An 18,141-nucleotide genomic window follows, 5' to 3' on the forward strand; every position below is an offset into this window, starting at 1 on the left:
AACAAACAACCGTTGCTCTTGAGAGAGATTGAGCAGTGGCCCTGCGTCCTAAAGTGGCTAGTCGGACTTTGGGCCGAGTGTCGCTCAAGGCGGTAAGTTATTTTCCCATATTGAAAAGTCCATCCACATAATGACGATTCGCAACTGAACTAATGTAATCATTGCTCCAATTTCTTGAGGCTTGTGTAATCGAATTACTTGCGTTACGCAAGCCACACAATATGGAAAGCCGCGGGAAATTGAGCGGGGACAATTTTGGCGAGATCTGCGCGCGCATGCGGCACCTCGGGTAGCGTCGGCACAGAATAAATAATCATCATCATCATCTCAGCCATTAGAGTGACATTCCATTTCCAACTGCAGCTGCAATACTGTTCATTTTACTATGGAAACGCGTCGCTGTCATTGTCAATTTCCATAGAAAATGAACAGTATTGCAGCTGCAGTTGGAAATGGAATGTCACTTTAAGACGTCCACTGCTGAACATAGGCCTCCCCCTTTTTTGGGGGGTGAATGCCATAATCGCCACGCTTGGCAGGCGGGTTGGCGATCGCAGTTGAGTACATCGAATTTGAGGGACGCTGCTGGCCGTCCACCGGTGGTCTTGGATGTGGTTTAAGGACATACCCGGGTCCGGGCCCGGGAATAAATAATAGTACTAGGTAAAGAAGATGAAGAAGACTTTCTAACAAAACTAAATATTTTTCTGATTCTGAAAAACGTGTCTGTTACGATTAGGACAGATATGACCGCTAGGTGGCGACAGCGCCACGCGCGGCTTATGGCAAACCCCAAAATTGGGGCCGAACGGATGTACTTTTAGCTACCTGTAGCAAAGCGACGAAATCGCGGAGTGAGCCACGCCTGGCGCCGGCAGAATGGACTGGCGAAATTCATTTAGTAGAGTTACAGGCTAATTTCAACGTACATCGACACATGGCATCTACTCGTAAACTTCTAAAGGGGACAGATATTTACACTATTCGATATTACCAAAAAGAATAGATAGTATAGAGGGGTCCTGTCATTGTCAATTTTGTAGTCACGGTACATTTACGGCCATCTATCGACACAAGATTAAAACTTAAAATAAAATTGAAAATGTATAAAATAATCAAAATATGTTTACGGATAAATGATTCTTAATTTTTATTGTTCCCTACTGACCCATGTTCTTTCACTGATATGTGTTAAAATTGTCAAATACCAAACGGTGTCGTTAACGCCATCTAGCCGAGAATAGTAAAAAGGTAATGGCGCCATCTATTCGAGAACGACTTTTCCTTGGCCGTCCGAGGCACGTTTTTTTCTTAGACTTTATTTATCTTATACGGAGTTATATATATCTCTGATATTACCAAAGAGAATTTAACAAGCAACAAGTAAGTATAATGGGTTAGCACTGATTGACTAGCACGTTATCTTTTTACGCGGATTAGCAAAGTAATATTTTGGATTTCCGCAAAGTAACGCCTGATTCTATTCACTATTCAAAGAGAATTTAGACTAAAGGAATATTGTCAAAGTAAATAATGTACCGTAAAACGGTCCTACTTTGCTCCAAAATTGGCTCCACTTTAAGGATATTTTGAATATTTTTAAAACTGTTCATTATTTAAATATTTAGACAAATTGAATATGAAGAAGAACATAACATGTGACATATTTTATCGGTAAATCAACTTTATGAAATTTTGTTTTATATAAAAGGAAGCTCTGCACACACAAGATACCCATTGTTGGGGGTATTTTTGCTCCTACCTATAGTTCACTCAGGGGTGCAAAGTTACCCCTATTGTGTGCCAAATTAATAGGTCCCACCACGAAAAGAGAGATTATTTTTATGACTAAAGTAGCAATTCAAAAAATATATACCTACAATTTCTTTTGTCTGAGTATATAAATAATAATATAGATAAATTATGTTTGGATATATTTAAGACGTTAAGTATTTTTTTAAATTGGAGCATAGTTACCCACAAAGGAGCAAAGTAGGACCAATTTACGGTAGTCAGTAGATTTACTGCCATCTTTCGACACAAATGATTAAAACTTAGAACGCCATTTGACTTTCATCCTTATTTTTTCACTGATATGTGTTAGGGCGTCTTTCGAGCGTCGGCGTCTACAATTCTATGGCCGACGTCGACGCAACGTCGACGCAGCGTCGACGCAACTGCGCAGCGACGTCATTTTCCATAGCGCTGGACCGACGCCGACAGACGCCGATGCTCGAAAGACGCCAGATGGGGGGGAGGGCCTTAAATGTCAAAAAGAATCGCCATCTACTCGAGAGTGGGCCAAAGGTATGACGCCACCGCTCGAAAAGATGCAACGGATTCAACCCATACAACCATTTCTAGTCGCCGTTACGACGCGGTGTTGACACATCTTGTGTCGACACCGTCTGTTTCGGTCACAATTCCAGTCGCAGAGTCGTCGCCGTGTCGACACAGTTACCAGAAATGGGGAAGGGTCGACACATGACACACAGTGACATAAAGTGTGGTCGCCGTGTGCACACATTGTTTCGGGTTTGCGACTACTTTATGCCAAAATCATTCGTTCATTCGTTCATTTTGTTCCTGTCAAATGGAAACTGTCAGATGGAAAAATGCTTAAATAAAAATAAGTGACATTAATACGCCATCTCTAAAACGGATTACAAGACGTAATTATATATTGTTTGCATTTATATTACAATAGGACTTAAATTATTATGGGGAATTAAACTGCTCGAGTGATTTGATAAACTAAGTGTAATATAATCAACGCGCCACCACATTGTTTTAGTTTAGCCGGAAATGAAATTGTTTACTTCTCAGTGCCTGTGTTCATAACTATATTATTTGATGCATTTTTAGTACTTCGATGCGTATACTATACTTAAATAACAGAAATAACGCTTTACATACTACGAAACTTGTTAATTATGATGTATAAATATGGTTTAAGGCTGAGAAATATTGCAGTCACAAAGTAGTCGCAAATGTTTCGACTTTGTGTCGACTCTGTGTTGACACATGACACGCGCTGTCAAAAGTAATAACAAAGTTACTGGATTTGCAAAATGGCTCCTTGTGTTCATTCGTTTTCAGATATTCTCAAAGTGTAAGAGCCATGCCGTGGAATAAAAAAAAGTTAATCCTCATATTTTAATCGCGATTAATTTAGTCGACCTAACATAGATTGAAATTGCATTAATCTGAATATTAATCGAATAAATTATCGATTAAATCTCGATTGAAAGTTTACAGGGGGACATTTTTGTACGTAAATGGAATAGGATTTGCATGTAAATATTTCCCACCTTTTCGGGGCGGGGACAAATGGGAACACACAATTTTTGGATGTATTCCCATTTATTCCCGCAGGGAACAGATGGAATAGGATTTGAAAGTAAATATTTCCCATTTTTTCCCCCCTCATCGGGCTGGGGACAAATGGGAACACACAATTTTCGGATGTAATCCCATTTATCATTTATCCTCGCAGGGAACAGATGGAATAAGATTTGCATGTAAATATTTCCCATTTTTTCCACCTTATCGGGGTGGGGACAAATGGGAACACACAATTTTCAGATGTATTCCCATTTATCTCCGTAGGGAACAGATGGAATAGGATTTGCATGTAAATATTTCCCAATTTTCCCACCTTTTCGGGGTGGGGACAAATGGGAACATACAATTTTCAGATGTAATCCCATTTATCCACGCAGGGAACAGATGGAATAGTATTTGCATGTAAATATTTCCCATTTTTTCCCACCTTATCGGGGTGGGGACAAATGGGAACACACAATTTTCGGATGTAATCCCATTTATCCTCGCAGGGAACAGATGGAATAGGATTTGCATGTAAATATTTCCCATTTTTTCCACCTTATCAGGGTGTGGACAAATGGGAACACACAATTTTCGGATGTATTCCCATTTATCTCCGTAGGGAACAGATGGAATAGGATTTGCATGTAAATATTTCCCATTTTTTCCACCTTATCGGGGTGGGGACAAATGGGAACACACAATTTTCGGATGTATTCCCATTTATCCCCGTAGGGAACAGATGGAATAGGATTTGCATGTAAATATTTCCCAATTTTCCCACCTTTTCGGGGTGAGGACAAATGGGAACACACAATTTTCAGATGTAATCCCATTTATCCCCGCAGGGAACAGATGGAATAGTATTTGCATGTAAATATTTCCCATTTTTTCCACCTTATCGGGGTGGGGACAAATGGGAACACACAATTTTCAGATGTATTCCCATTTATCCCCGTAGGGAACAGATGGAATAGGATTTGCATGTAAATATTTCCCAATTTTCCCACCTTATCGGGGTGGGGACAAATGGGAACACACAATTTTCAGATGTAATCCCATTTATCTCCGCAGGGAACAGATGGAATAGTATTTGCATGTAAATATTTCCCATTTTTTCCCACCTTATCGTGGTGGGGACAAATGGGAACACACAATTTTCGGATGTAATCCCATTTATCCTCGCAGGGAGCAGATGGAATAGGATTTGCATGTAAATATTTTCCATTTTTTCCACCTTATCGGGGTGGGGACAAATGGGAACACACAATTTTCGGATGTGTTCCCATTTATTTCCGTAGGGAACAGATGGAATAGGATTTGCATGTAAATATTTCCCATTTTTTCCCACCTTATCGGGATGGGGACAAATGGGAACACACTATTTTCAGATGGACTCCCTGGCGTGACAATGTGACGTAACGTGACAGGTGCGACATTTCGACAAGTCTCATTGTTGTTGACGTCACAGGCATCCATGGGCTACGGTTATCACTTACCATCGGGCGGGCCGTATTCCTGTTTGTCACCATCATTGTATTATTTTTAAAAACTTTATTATATCGGCAAAAACAGGTATTTCTTTTGCGATGTTTATGATGATAATGATGGAAATTGTCACAAGATTTCAAAGAACTTTCGGTAATTCTTGAGTTCTGTGTCGGAATTTCGTGACAATTGTCGTATTTCTTGTGACAAATGTCATTAGCTTCGCAAAATAAGTACTTATTAACTGGCGATATAGTGGAGTTTTTTTTTTAATTAACATGTTGGTGGCAAACAACCACACCGCCCGTCTGATGGTAAGCGATTACCGTAGCCCATGGAGGCCTGTGACTTCAATTACAGTGATGTAGACAATAGGGAATATTAGGCAAAGCTCTGCGTAGGTGGCACTAGTAGTACACATACAGTAAACAAGCATGCGTCACTACGTCACTCACATATCGCCTATCGTGAAACACGACAATCGAGGGTTCGGTTTCTGCCTCTCTATCACTCTCGCATATTCGAGCGATAAAGAGGCGGATAACTAAATTTCGATTTTCGCGTTTACCGGTAGGCACTTGTTAACAAACCGCCTTGATGCATCAATATCATATTTTATTGTCTTTGAAAACTTGTCAAAAAACAGTTTAAGGCACAGTATGTATAAGTTAGTCTATGAATTTACTGAGTCGGTAGTGCTGCACTCTGGCGGCAGAACATTGCAGTAATATACCCTATTGTTGGACCTGTCACGTCCTAAAACCTATAAAACAATATTCATGACGACTTTTATGACAACATGCGTAGCCGCCATCTTGGATTATAAAATGGTCATCATTTTCGAATTCTGCACTCCTTAAAACCTATAAATCGACATCCGTGACGACGCAAGTTATCTTTATTTTCAGATCTAACCAATTGCTACAGAATACAAAGGACAAAAAAAGAAGCAAGGAGGTAATGAAACAAGCAAAAATACTGATGATTCCTCGACGCAATTGGATGATTCTTAAATTGTGTCCAGATTTTCTTGTCATAAAAGTTTTTATTTTTCACATATAACTCACACAAGCTCCGTGACATTTCGACCTTTTAATTTTTTTTATGTTTTTGTTTATATATGCGTATCTCACTAGAATAATATAATCAAGGTATGTTTATGTTTGATGGTTGAAATAGTAACTCTAAAAATTATATTTGTGTCTTATATTCCTGCCGAAGACTTTTATTTTTCCTTTTCCTTCTACACAAGTTAGGCCAAGTAATAAGAATTTAGGGCTCTCAATTTTATCTTGACTTCTACATCAGTAAAGCTACGAGGCCATGTTTGGTATCGTTTTCGTATAAATTCACAGTACCAAATTTAGTTATGGTATCACATTGACACCATTCCGAAGTAAAAACATATAAACTTATTAAAATACTTTCTTTTAAACTCCTCTTCACGCTTAAACTGCTGAACAGTTTTAATTTAAAGGTACACATATATTTTGAGTCCCGAGACAGGACATAATAAGTTATCTCAAAAATCATCCTTTAAAGGTGTGAAATGTGGTGCAGGGGGGAATTCAGAATTGAATTCTTGAAGTTAATACTTACTGTTTAAGTTTAGGTTTGAAGTTTGAAGTCATGTTTTTTATCATTTTCAACTAAATCAAAGATGTAGAATTGTAGACCATCCCAAATTTCATATAAATCGGTTCAGCGGTTATTGATTGTCCGTACAAATTTTCACGCCACTTTTCACACCTTCAAAAGATGATTTTGGTTATAAGATCTATCCTATGTCCTGTTCCGGGACGCAAACTATTTCTATACCAAATTTCAACGAAATCGGTTCAGCGGTTAAGCGTCAAGAGGAGTTTAAAAAATATCGGCCAAGTGCGAGCCGGACTCGCGTATTAAGGGTTCCGTACATTAAGTCCGCCTCGCGCTTGGCTGCACATTTCTAATAGGTTTTCCTGTCATCTTAATAATCGCGATAGGTAAAGGACTATTTTGTGTATTTTTTTCAAAATTTAAGACCTAGTAGTTTCGGAGATAAAGGGGGGGGGGGGCAATGGTAATTTTTTGGGTATAAAATCAATTTGTTTACGTTATATTATTATTGTCCGTCTTTGGGTCCCTACGGAACCCTAAAAAAATTGTTTTTAAATTTTGTGGAACACGGCCTAGCACCTTCACTGATGTAGAGATCAAGATAAAATTGAGAGCCCTAAATAAAGTTTCAAGAGCGGATATCTCAAAAACTATTCAATATATGGAAAAAATTGACTAAATAAACTTGTAACAAATTAAATTAACTTTCATTTTGTATAAGTGGCCATGTCGCTACGATGCATAGTTTCCGAGATATAATCGAAAAACCGGAAAATGGGACCTTCAAAGCCCCCTCTCTCCCCACCCGCTCAAAGGCTACGGCCGAGGACTTTTGATATGTTCACCTCCTAACTTGTCCAAACCAAGTTAAGGAGCCAAAAATTGTGTTCCGAGCATTTCCCTCTACAACTTTATTGGGCATTCGTTGCCTGACCTAGTAGCGTATTGCATTTCTTTAAAAACTTTTCTGTAAAAGGTTGACGGGTGTTGGGTGTTTATATGGTTTTGGTCGATTTTTATCATTCGCATCGCCCATGATGACTTACTAGAATTATGAGCACACGAGACACTAATAGTAGTTTGACACACCTTGGTTTTCAAGAGGTATTTTATATTGACATTTGCTGTCACAAATTTGCTGTCAGATTTAGTCGCAAACCGCACGCAAAGTGCACACAAATGTGTCGACACCTTGTTACGGAAAAGTGTAGACACGGCGACGACACTTTGTTTCGAAACAATTCTAGACACATTGTGTGGACTCTGTTATGACACATCTGACATTTAGTTACCACTTTGATGATTCTGCGACTGGAATGGTTATATGGGAAGTCATTGTCATGAGCCTTCTTGTCCACCTTCGGGTTCTTGTCAGTGTTGACTGGGTGTACGTAGTAGGTAATATGGGGAAAATTGAACCACGAGCGTAGCGAGTGGTTTAAAAAATGGAATCTTGAGCGTTGCGAGGGTTTCAAAGGACGAGGGTTAAACAAAATTTGCCCCCGAGTGAAACACAAAATTTTTCACCACACCAACCCGAAGCAAATATTAAATGTAAAATATCAAACAATATCAAACAAAATCAAACCAAATCAAATCCAAATGAATGTTATTAAATATTTATCATCCAAAATCATCATTTAAAAGTCAATTCTACCAGCAAACATAAGAAAACAACTCAAAATTTACATTTGATTACTTTGACTCACATGTGGATAAAATGCAACTTAGCTATTCGTTTTCGAAGTGCAAAGTAAGCCTTTCCGAGCTGGTGTGGTGAAAACGTTTATTATTTTGCTTAGATTGTTCTGCTATCCGTACACATTAGCTCAAGTTCAGCACGCGCGTCTGTCACCGTGAACACTCTTACTTTCTGATGGGTTGCGATATGCGTCCTTTCGCTTGTTGGGTTGTTCACACCGTTGACATGGCTGCATAACCACAAATATCGGATATACTTACCATATACAGCACGGAGATACAGAAAACTTTCTGATGGGCATTGGCGGATTTGCAGTCTTTGCCGTCCTAGGCCCCAGGCCCTGTAGCCGCCCCTTTCTCAGCACCCGTCATATTGACTACATTTTGAGTTATTTCTTGTTATCATCATTGAATTTTTTGTCACAATTTCCAGTCCCTAATATCTTGCCGCCCTAGGCCCGGGCCTATTTGGCCTTAGGCACAGAATAAATAATAGTACTAAGTACAGAAGACTCACTCTCTAACAAAACGCGTCTGTCACAATCAGCACAGATATGGCCGCTAGGTGGCGACAGCGCCACGCGCGGCTTATGGCAAACCCCAAAATTGGGGTCGAACGGATGTACTTTTAGCTACCTGTAGCAAAGCGACGAAATCGCGGAGTGAGTCACGCCTGCCTTAGGGCAAATCCGCCACTGCTGATGGGTTTTGCGATATGCGTCCTTTGACTTCGTGGGTTGTTCATACCGACGTCATCAGAGCTGTTTCCCAGTTTTTGCGGGTACGGTTTTTTGCAGGATCCCGTTTTAGTAGTATAGGTGCTAAATAGTAACTTTCACACAAGGATTCTGTTCGCGGGATCCTGCATGCATACTACAGAAAATAGCAGCTCTCAGCTAAATTAAACGGTATACCTAGTAGACCTAACCTCACCTAGTACAGTCGCCATCATATATATCGGAGCGGCCAAGGTGCTCATAAATATCTGAGCACGCCTCTATTGTCAAGGCGTTAGAGTGCTTGTTCAGATATTGTGAACACCTTGGCCGCTCCGATATATCTGATGGCGACTGTAGGTGCTCATTGCAAAACTTGTCCCGATACCTACCTATACAAGTGGGTATAGGCAGGCGTGGCTCACTCCGCGATTTCGTCGCTTTGCTACAGAGGGGCGATTTTTGAAATTCGACCACTCGATTTCGTGTATTTCGTTAAATGATATCTCCACTACTAGGCGTTTAAATTCTACTAATAGAATTGAAATCGAGTGGCCAATGCCACTACCTATATTGCAAATTTGGGTCGCTCGTATTTCAAAAATTAGTATTTCGTCGTTTTCCACTGACTTTCGAGTGACGAAATCGAGCGATCGACATTCAAAAATCGGCCCCCAGGTAGCTAAAAGTACATCCGTTCGACCCCAATTTTGGGGTTTGCCATAAGCCGTGCGTGGCGCTGTCGCCACCTAGCGGCCATATCTGTGCTGATCGTGACAGACGCGTTTTGTTAGAGAGTGAGTCTTCTGTACCTAGTACTATTATTTATTCTGTGGTGCTCATTGCAAAACTTGTCCCGATGCCTACCTGTACAAGTAGGTATAGGTACAGACGTCACAAAAGAAACAATTTTTTCTAACTTGGTACAGTCGACGTCAAAGATACACACTTTTGCACCCTACTCCTTTGTAATAAGGCGAAAAATGTAAACGTATCTTTGACGTCTGTACCACCCCAAGTAGCATGGAAGTGTCGGCAACATCAATATACCAGCCAATTTAGAACTTAGAGTGATTTAAGAGACGTATAAGAGTGTCATAAAAGATTTAAGCTGTATAAAAGGTATTTTACAGACATTATACAGTTCAAGCTGTATAAAATCATTATAAAGGATTCTGCGGAATCATGGGGTGCTTTATCAGAATATAGAAAATCTACTATAAAACTAAAAGTGTTGTGAAACACTACAAGCTAATTCTATCGTAAAAGCTGTATACAGGCTGTATTGTAGTAACACTTGGCACTTTTAGCTGTATAAAAGTATCTGTCAACTCCGTTTTAAAACTTTAAGTGTTGTGAAACACTACAAGCTGATTTTATCGTAAGAGCTGTATACAGGCTGTATTGTAGTATCACTTGGCACTTGTAGCTGTACAAAATGTATCTGTCAACCCCGTTTTAAAGCTATTTCTTATGGCGTAATTTTACTCTCCTATAAGAATAGTAGTTGTATAACTTCTGTCTGTAAGGGTATTATAAAACTAAACGAATAAATGGCTGCTATAGTACAGCTTTTTTCTGTATTACTGACAGAGTCGCTTATTTCTGCGTAATTTTACACTCGTATAAGTATATATTTCGACCACGAAAATAAAAAATTGTAATGAACAAAATTAATAATTTAGAAAATTATGAAATGGAACGAAGAATAGACCAAATACATTTGGACCTACGGGTTTTTTTATTTGTTATACGGATCTCTAAAGAGACTTAGGTATAACTTATGTACGGAGAACCGAAATACAGCCAAACGAATACAAATCTTCTATTCTAAAGCTGTTTTAATTACAAAAGCTGTAAATGACACTCCATTTATTACACAGCACAGCTACTAAGATTATAATGCTCTCCAACTATCCTGTAAGCTGTTTAAAAATTGTCGCCATTTTCCAATGAAAAAAAAAAGTATTTGTAAATATAATTAAGGAAATACTTGCAAATATTAAGCAGACTAATATCGTGTTATGATTACCAGCTAAAATAAATTAACTTTAGCCTTAGAATTAATATTTATAAAACTTTTTGTTAAAAACAAACACTAACTTTACCGATTTTTGATATTTTCCTTATGGTTTCTCTTTGTTATTTTGCAGGCGCGTGAATATTTTGCCAGAAAAGATACATAGGTTCACAATAAATAATAATCGGCACTTACAAATAGTATAATATTCCACTTAAGTCCTCTATAATATTTACTTTTACTTTTACCATCCACTATAACACTTTATTGTCGCCATTACTATATTACGTTACGAATGAACAAGATTAAGACATTTTAGTTTCCTAAATGATTATTATTCTCTTGTAATCATTTTTAAAAACTCATTTAAAACTCATATTCTTATATTGTACTTATAAGAGATTATCTGTAGTGTTAAGGTTTCCTGTTACACCGAAATATAGCTGTAATGCAGCTATTATGCAGCTTATGTTTTGCTTATACAGCTACTCTACAGCTCTAATAACGCGAAAGGCTGTATAATTTGGGCCCTTTTTTAACTTATAAGGGCTGTATAAGCGCTTATACAGCCTTTGTACAGCCTAACTGTACAGCTTATAGTATACAAATAAACTTCAATACAGCTTATATACAGCTTGCAATGCTACTTGGGACAGTCCGTTAAGAAATCGCCACAACGGAAGCCGGGGTCGGAAGGTAATATCCGGTATGGAACCCTTTTTATTTGAATTTGTAATTCTGTCTCGGATGATTCGGTATCGGGGTGTTGAATTTAAATTGACTAATAAGGTGAGGGTGGTCGGTTTGGGCTCGTATTTTAAAATCGAATACTTTACTTATCTATTTTTAGGGTTCCGTAGTCAACTACCCTTAGGGATCATCCATTAATTACGTCACACGAATTTCTAGGTTTTTTGACCCCTCCCGCCCTCCTTGTCACATTTTACAAATCCCTCCCCATCTGGTGTGACGTCACATTTTAGGCAATTTTGTTTTCAACGAAATCGGCAAAACTAACTCGGCATTATTTTTTTAATAAAAAAATATTTTAGGTTTTTTTTTTTTTTTTTTTATTATGTATGGGCTTACTCATGGCCACAGACTAGCCGAGGCGTAGACGTGGCCTACGATGGAGCGAGCTCGCCCAGAAGGTGCCTGTTCACTCTTGATTTGAAGGTTGCCGGGTTATAAGAACACGGAAATATAGACGCCGGCAAGGAATTCCATTCCTTGGCAGTGCGCATAAGGAAAGTAGAAGCAAAGCGCTTGTTGCGAATTGGTGGAATATCTACCAAGTAAGGATGGAAACCGAGGTAAAAAAAAATAGTAATTTTATAACACAAAACCAATTAGGAACGAAAATTACTTACTTCCAAAACCTCATTATTTAAATGTACAGCGAATAAAAAAATATAAATTAATTTTCGGTTACTCATGAAGTTAAAATGACGTCACAATGTTTGTGACTCCCCCCTCCCCCATGTCACATTTTCTTGACCCCCTCCCTCCCCCTAAACGTGTGACGTAATTAATGGATGACCTCTTATTTAACCTTGGTACGAGTATGCTTAGGAGCAGGCTGTTCTTAGCGTTCCGTACCCAAAGGGTAAAAACGGGACCCTATTACTAAGACTCCACTGTCCGTCTGTCACAGTTGAAATTTTCACAGATGTATTTCTGTTGCCGCTATAACAAAAAATACCAAAAAGTACGGAACCCTCGGGGGGCGAGTCCGACTCGCACTTGTCCGGTTTTAATTTGTCCCCTTTTAATAAGGTGCCTTCACCTAGGTAAATAAAACAAAGCCAATGCTGTACAATAAATATATTATATTTAATTTAAACATAACTTATTTTAAATAGTATTTAAGTGCACGTAGGTATTTAATTGTTTCTAAATGAAGTATTTTTTCACGAAAATTATATAATGCCGCAATATTTTTGGTAAAAGAAAACCTGTACCTATTTGACATTTCATAAGTTGTATGATCATACTTCGACTATAAATGTTCAGTTCTAAACAGCCAAATTTCCATACAAAAGTTGTCATCTTGAAATTCTTCACAAAAATCGACAATTGAGATGAAAAGTACCTACAAAATTTAATAAGAAATGCGCGTTTCATTATTTCTGGGAAAATAAAATAACTTAGGTAAATACATACATTTTAACAACCTATGTAAAAAGATTTGTACGGAAATTGCTCTGTAAGAACTTTAACAGCCTTTCTTACTCGCTCTGCTTCCTCCTAAGGACCAGCGATACAAATGAAAAATCCAGAATTTTCCACTGAAATTTGAACCTTTAGTGGAGGGAATAGAGTTGATTTTGGTTTTGTTTGAAAATTGAACGAAACAAAACAAACGCGACTCTGTTCCAATTGAATATGATTTAAATTTCATCGAACTGAATAAGTACTATAGGTAGGACCTTGGGCCTTAGGAGGATATCAGTCAGTTTATTTGTGACTTTATTCTTACACAGTCAAAAATAGCTAGTATTTCGAAATTGATACCAGTAGTTAAAATATTGCTCCTAAAATTGGAAGTTCAAATGCGTATTACAACGGCATTGGTTATGTTTATGTGTCAATTACTGGTACACGATCATTCATTGTATGCTATTACGTCATCTACAATACTGCCCTCCCTGGGTTAACCGGTTAAACCGTTAACCGAGTGTCAAATTTTACTGGTAACCCTCGTAACTTCAGGTTTAACCGGTTAACCCCGGGTTAGTGGGGTGATAAAAGTGGGCCTAAGCCGAATAGCGCTATCTCAAAAACAGATGATTTTGAAAATGGAATTCTCAGTTATAGAAACTAAATATAAGTTAGCAATTAAATTTATTTTGAGGTAGCGCTCTTGCACCATTCCACTAAACCGGGGTTAACCAGTTAAACCTGGAGTTGCCATGGTTACCAGTACAATTTGACACTAGGTTTACGGTTTAACCGCTTAACCCCGGGTTAGTGCGATGGTGCAAGTGGGCCTTAGCAGGGCAGAATATGTGTCCATTACTGATACAGAATCAATCATTCGTTCTAAAGATTATTGGATCAACCAATACTATTATAATACAATGTTTTTACTACCTATATCGTATATATTTCTATGGTCAAATGTATCAGTTTTGTAGATTCTATCTGATCTACAAAATTAAATTCTAATTTCATACAACAAGGTCGTTTATTGACTGGGGGTTTAAGAAGTTAAACAGTAAGGCCCACTTGCACCATTCCACTAACCTGGGGTTAATCGGTTAAACCTGGTGTTACCATGGTTACCAGTATAATTTGACACTGGGTTGACGGTTAAACCACTTAACCCCGGGTTAGTGGGATGGTGCAAGTAGGCCTAAGTAACCATAATATTTGTCAACATTGTCAACCCACATGCGTCTTTATTACCACAACGTTAAGGTATATTTTAACCGAAAACTATATGTATTGCCATTGGCGATATACGCATTTTAACGCTTCATTGAATTGTGGAAATATTAAATAGGAATGTAACTACATATTAAAATACTGTAAAAAAGAAATTACAACATTAAGTACTAGTACTTAACTTTTCTTCGGCGTATAATTTACAATCGTTATTTACCTTATGATAAAACATAAACCTAGAAGTTTCTAATAAATAGAACATTTCATTAGGAAGGGATCCTATCTCGTCGCATAATAATTGATTGTCATAATGTAATGTTACGCATAAATCTCTTTTCGCATATTTTTTCTCCAGCTGAAACGGAAAATATTTTCGAATAATAAAACAAAAAGAAACAAAAAGTATAATAGTATTTTAGAAAAATAGTATTTTCGAATAGTATTTACGATACAAGTGCGAAAAAGAGGAAATTCGAAACGAGTGGCGATAAATTAAAACACGACCGAAGGGAGTGTTTTAAATCGACACGTGTTGCGAATTACCTATTCGCACGTGTATCGTACAACGTTTTACAGTACATATGGCCCTTTAAACTTTTGACATCGCACGAAAAGTGCTATTTTACGCACTAGTGCGGAAAAATAGCACCATATGTACTGTAATAGTACATTTCGATGCTAGTGCGGAAGGTATGTCATTATTTCACGAGTACCGAGATATCTTGCCACGAGCCGCAGGCGAGTGGCAAGACTCGGGACGAGTGAAGAATGACATTTCCGCACGTGTATCGAACGACGTTTTTTAATACAGTTGCGAAAAAATAAGAAAAACATTGTTAATCGTACACTAAACAAAAGTGGTAACAGTGACAGCTCGGTTAGACGTCGTCTTTAAGTATATTATATCTATGGGCGTTTGGCAGCTATTCCGTTCCATTCAGTCAACTTATTAAGAACGGAATTTTCAATATTGAATATTAAAAAATAAACGTGTGTAATGATGAAGAGGTAAGTAATTAAATATGAAATATGTAATATTTTTCGTATTCTTACATTAACGGTAGGTTTTTATGCTGATTACGACGTTTAAAGGAAACTAATATTAACACTCATCAATAAGTAGTCGTGAATTGGAACAAGTATAAATTTAAAAAAATTGGAAAAGTAAAAAGCACTAGTTCGAGATAACCAACTTTCCGCACGCTAAACAGCTACGTAAAGTAGCACTTTTTGAGCAACTGTATTAAAAAATATTTTGCATAGGTTGTGTAGAATAGGGTAGGTTAGGTTAGGTTTGTGTTATAATTTTTCAGAAATGTTAATATTTTCAGCACAATAACAATTATGCGAAATGAGTTTTATGCGTAACATTACATTAGGACAATCAATTATTATGCGACCCAATATGGACCCCATTAGGAATCCCCTAAATTTTAATGAGATTACATTTGTAAAGAATATTGGCATCCATCTAAGTACCAATATTAATTTGAACTAAAATTAATACTTACTAGTAATTTATAATAAGTTTAAAATTAAATTATCATATTTGCTGGCACTTTCATGTAAAACAAAACATCCTATATCACCTTAAAACTGTTGTCAAATGTGAAATTAAAACTAAATTAATTTTTTGTGTATTTTGTACGTTTTTTTAATAAATATATAACTTATATCACATTAATAAAGCAGATTCAAGCTTTATTTTAATCACAACTTTATTTAATTTAATTTGGGTGTATTATATGTAGGTATTTGACAAAGTATAGCCTGTATCTTTCGGTATTTAAATAAAAGCAAACAAACGATTTGTAGGTTTACGGGTAGTTATAAATGGTCAAGCAAATCTTGTCAGTAGAAAAAGGCGCAAAATTCAAATTTTCTATGAAACGCTATCCCTTCGCGCCTACATTTTTCAAATTTGCCGCCTTTTTCTACTGACAAGATCTGCTTGACCAAGTATATAACATTTACATTTAGTTTAAATACAAGTTGCATTTTTAGTTTACTTAAAATTGAAATTAGATAAAAACAGGGTTGTAGTACAAACTTGGAATAAAGATTAGGTGTCCATTATTGGGACAGTGTCCAGCACTGGGGCATTAACGTTACATGTCTAAGTACTATTCCATACCAATACTAACATAAAAAAATATTACACTTTTGTTTAAGGATTTTCTCCGTATATAGGGTCATTGCGCTAGTTTTCGTCCGGCTCTAGTTTTCGTCCACTTGACGAAATTTGAAAGTAAACCTTCATTGGTGCACAAATTTGGACTTAGTGCAATACTTAATATCTAAACAATTTATCTATCTACAAAAAAAATATGTCGCTAGTAGCAAATTATAAATGAAACATATTATTTGCTAATCCGTCAAGTGGACGGAAACTGACTCCGGACGGTAAACTGACGCAATTACCCTATGTCGGTATGGATACAATAATAGAAGTGGGCATTTACTGTCATGTAATTTTTTTGATACAGTTAGCCAAAAAAAAGTCCAATACCTACACATATGTAACCGGCCGCTTTCTTATATTATTTTTTAACTCGATGGGTAGGATGACAGCTGTCATTTCAATACAATTTTCCGAGATTTTGCGTTTTTAGGTTATAAATTATATGGAGATGACCTGTCATCCTACCCATCGAGTTTGAAAATACTAACTTCCTAAATTCTAAAGCCCAGCCATACAGATGAAAAATCCATAATTTGCTATTTAAATTTGAACCTATAGTGTAAGAAATAAAGTTGATTTTGCGTAGTTGGAAAATTTTACGAAACAAAGCAAAAGCGACTCTGTTTCAATTGAATATGATTGAAATTTCATCGAACTGAAGATGTACTAGGTAGGACCTTGGGCCTTAGGAGGCTATAGCTTTATTGCATTGCTTTTGTTTTAATCATAGACAGAGTAATAGTAAGACACGTAAGTTTGTTAAATATTGTATGTATTCGCAAATTTAACAGCTTTAAGTAAATAGTGCCTTACAGTGCAATACTTGTACTATGTACTATAAACAGGCGGTTCTTTATTTACCGGCAATATTTTTCGAGATTTTTGCATTGGTCCCATATTAAAAGTTGTTCAGTATGACATAATAATATTCATATCGTAAAATATGAGAGTAAAAAATACAACCTGTATACTATCTAAGGTAACGGCACCAATTTTGGACACTAATATTTCAAGCACCAGTGATGGACACTTCATTCTTAATTCAAATATCATAGGGTCATACCTATAAAAGATCTGTAGCTAAAAAAACGCAAAATAATATCATTGAGCCCGGGTCCACTTCAAGGCCAATTCAAATTTCATTGTGACATAAAAATGATATCTAAATTATGTCAGTCGCGCGTGCATTTCGCTCGTACTTGTCCGTGCATGTATTGACACGAGCGAGACGCACGGGCGACTGATATCAATTTGATGTCACGATGTAAGTTTGAATGGCCCCCTGGTGCTGTTACTCTTTAGCTATCAAATTTACGGTTACAATATAACACTTCACGCGTCTCAGTATACTTTTGTCTACTTTATATCACTTCAGTCAATATTAATTACATAAAATAAACCTATTTAACCTTTTTACCTAGCGTGGCCTTACACACGTACCCCTTCAAGGCGAGCACGCCGCGACACTTGATGTGAACTTGGTAGCGTATAATGTATAATTACACAAAATAAACCTATTTAACCTTTTTACCGAGCGTGGCCTTACACACGTTCCCTTTAAAGCGAGTACGCCGCGACACTTCATGTGAACTCGGTAGCGTATAATGTATAATCACACAAAATAAACCTATTTAACCTTTTTACCGAGCGTGGCCTTACACACGTACCGCTTTAGAGCGAGCACGCCGCGACACTTGATGTGCACTTGGTAGCGTATAATG

The sequence above is a fragment of the Cydia fagiglandana genome, chromosome 19 (assembly GCF_963556715.1).
Source record: "Cydia fagiglandana chromosome 19, ilCydFagi1.1, whole genome shotgun sequence".
Taxonomy (NCBI): domain Eukaryota; kingdom Metazoa; phylum Arthropoda; class Insecta; order Lepidoptera; family Tortricidae; genus Cydia; species Cydia fagiglandana.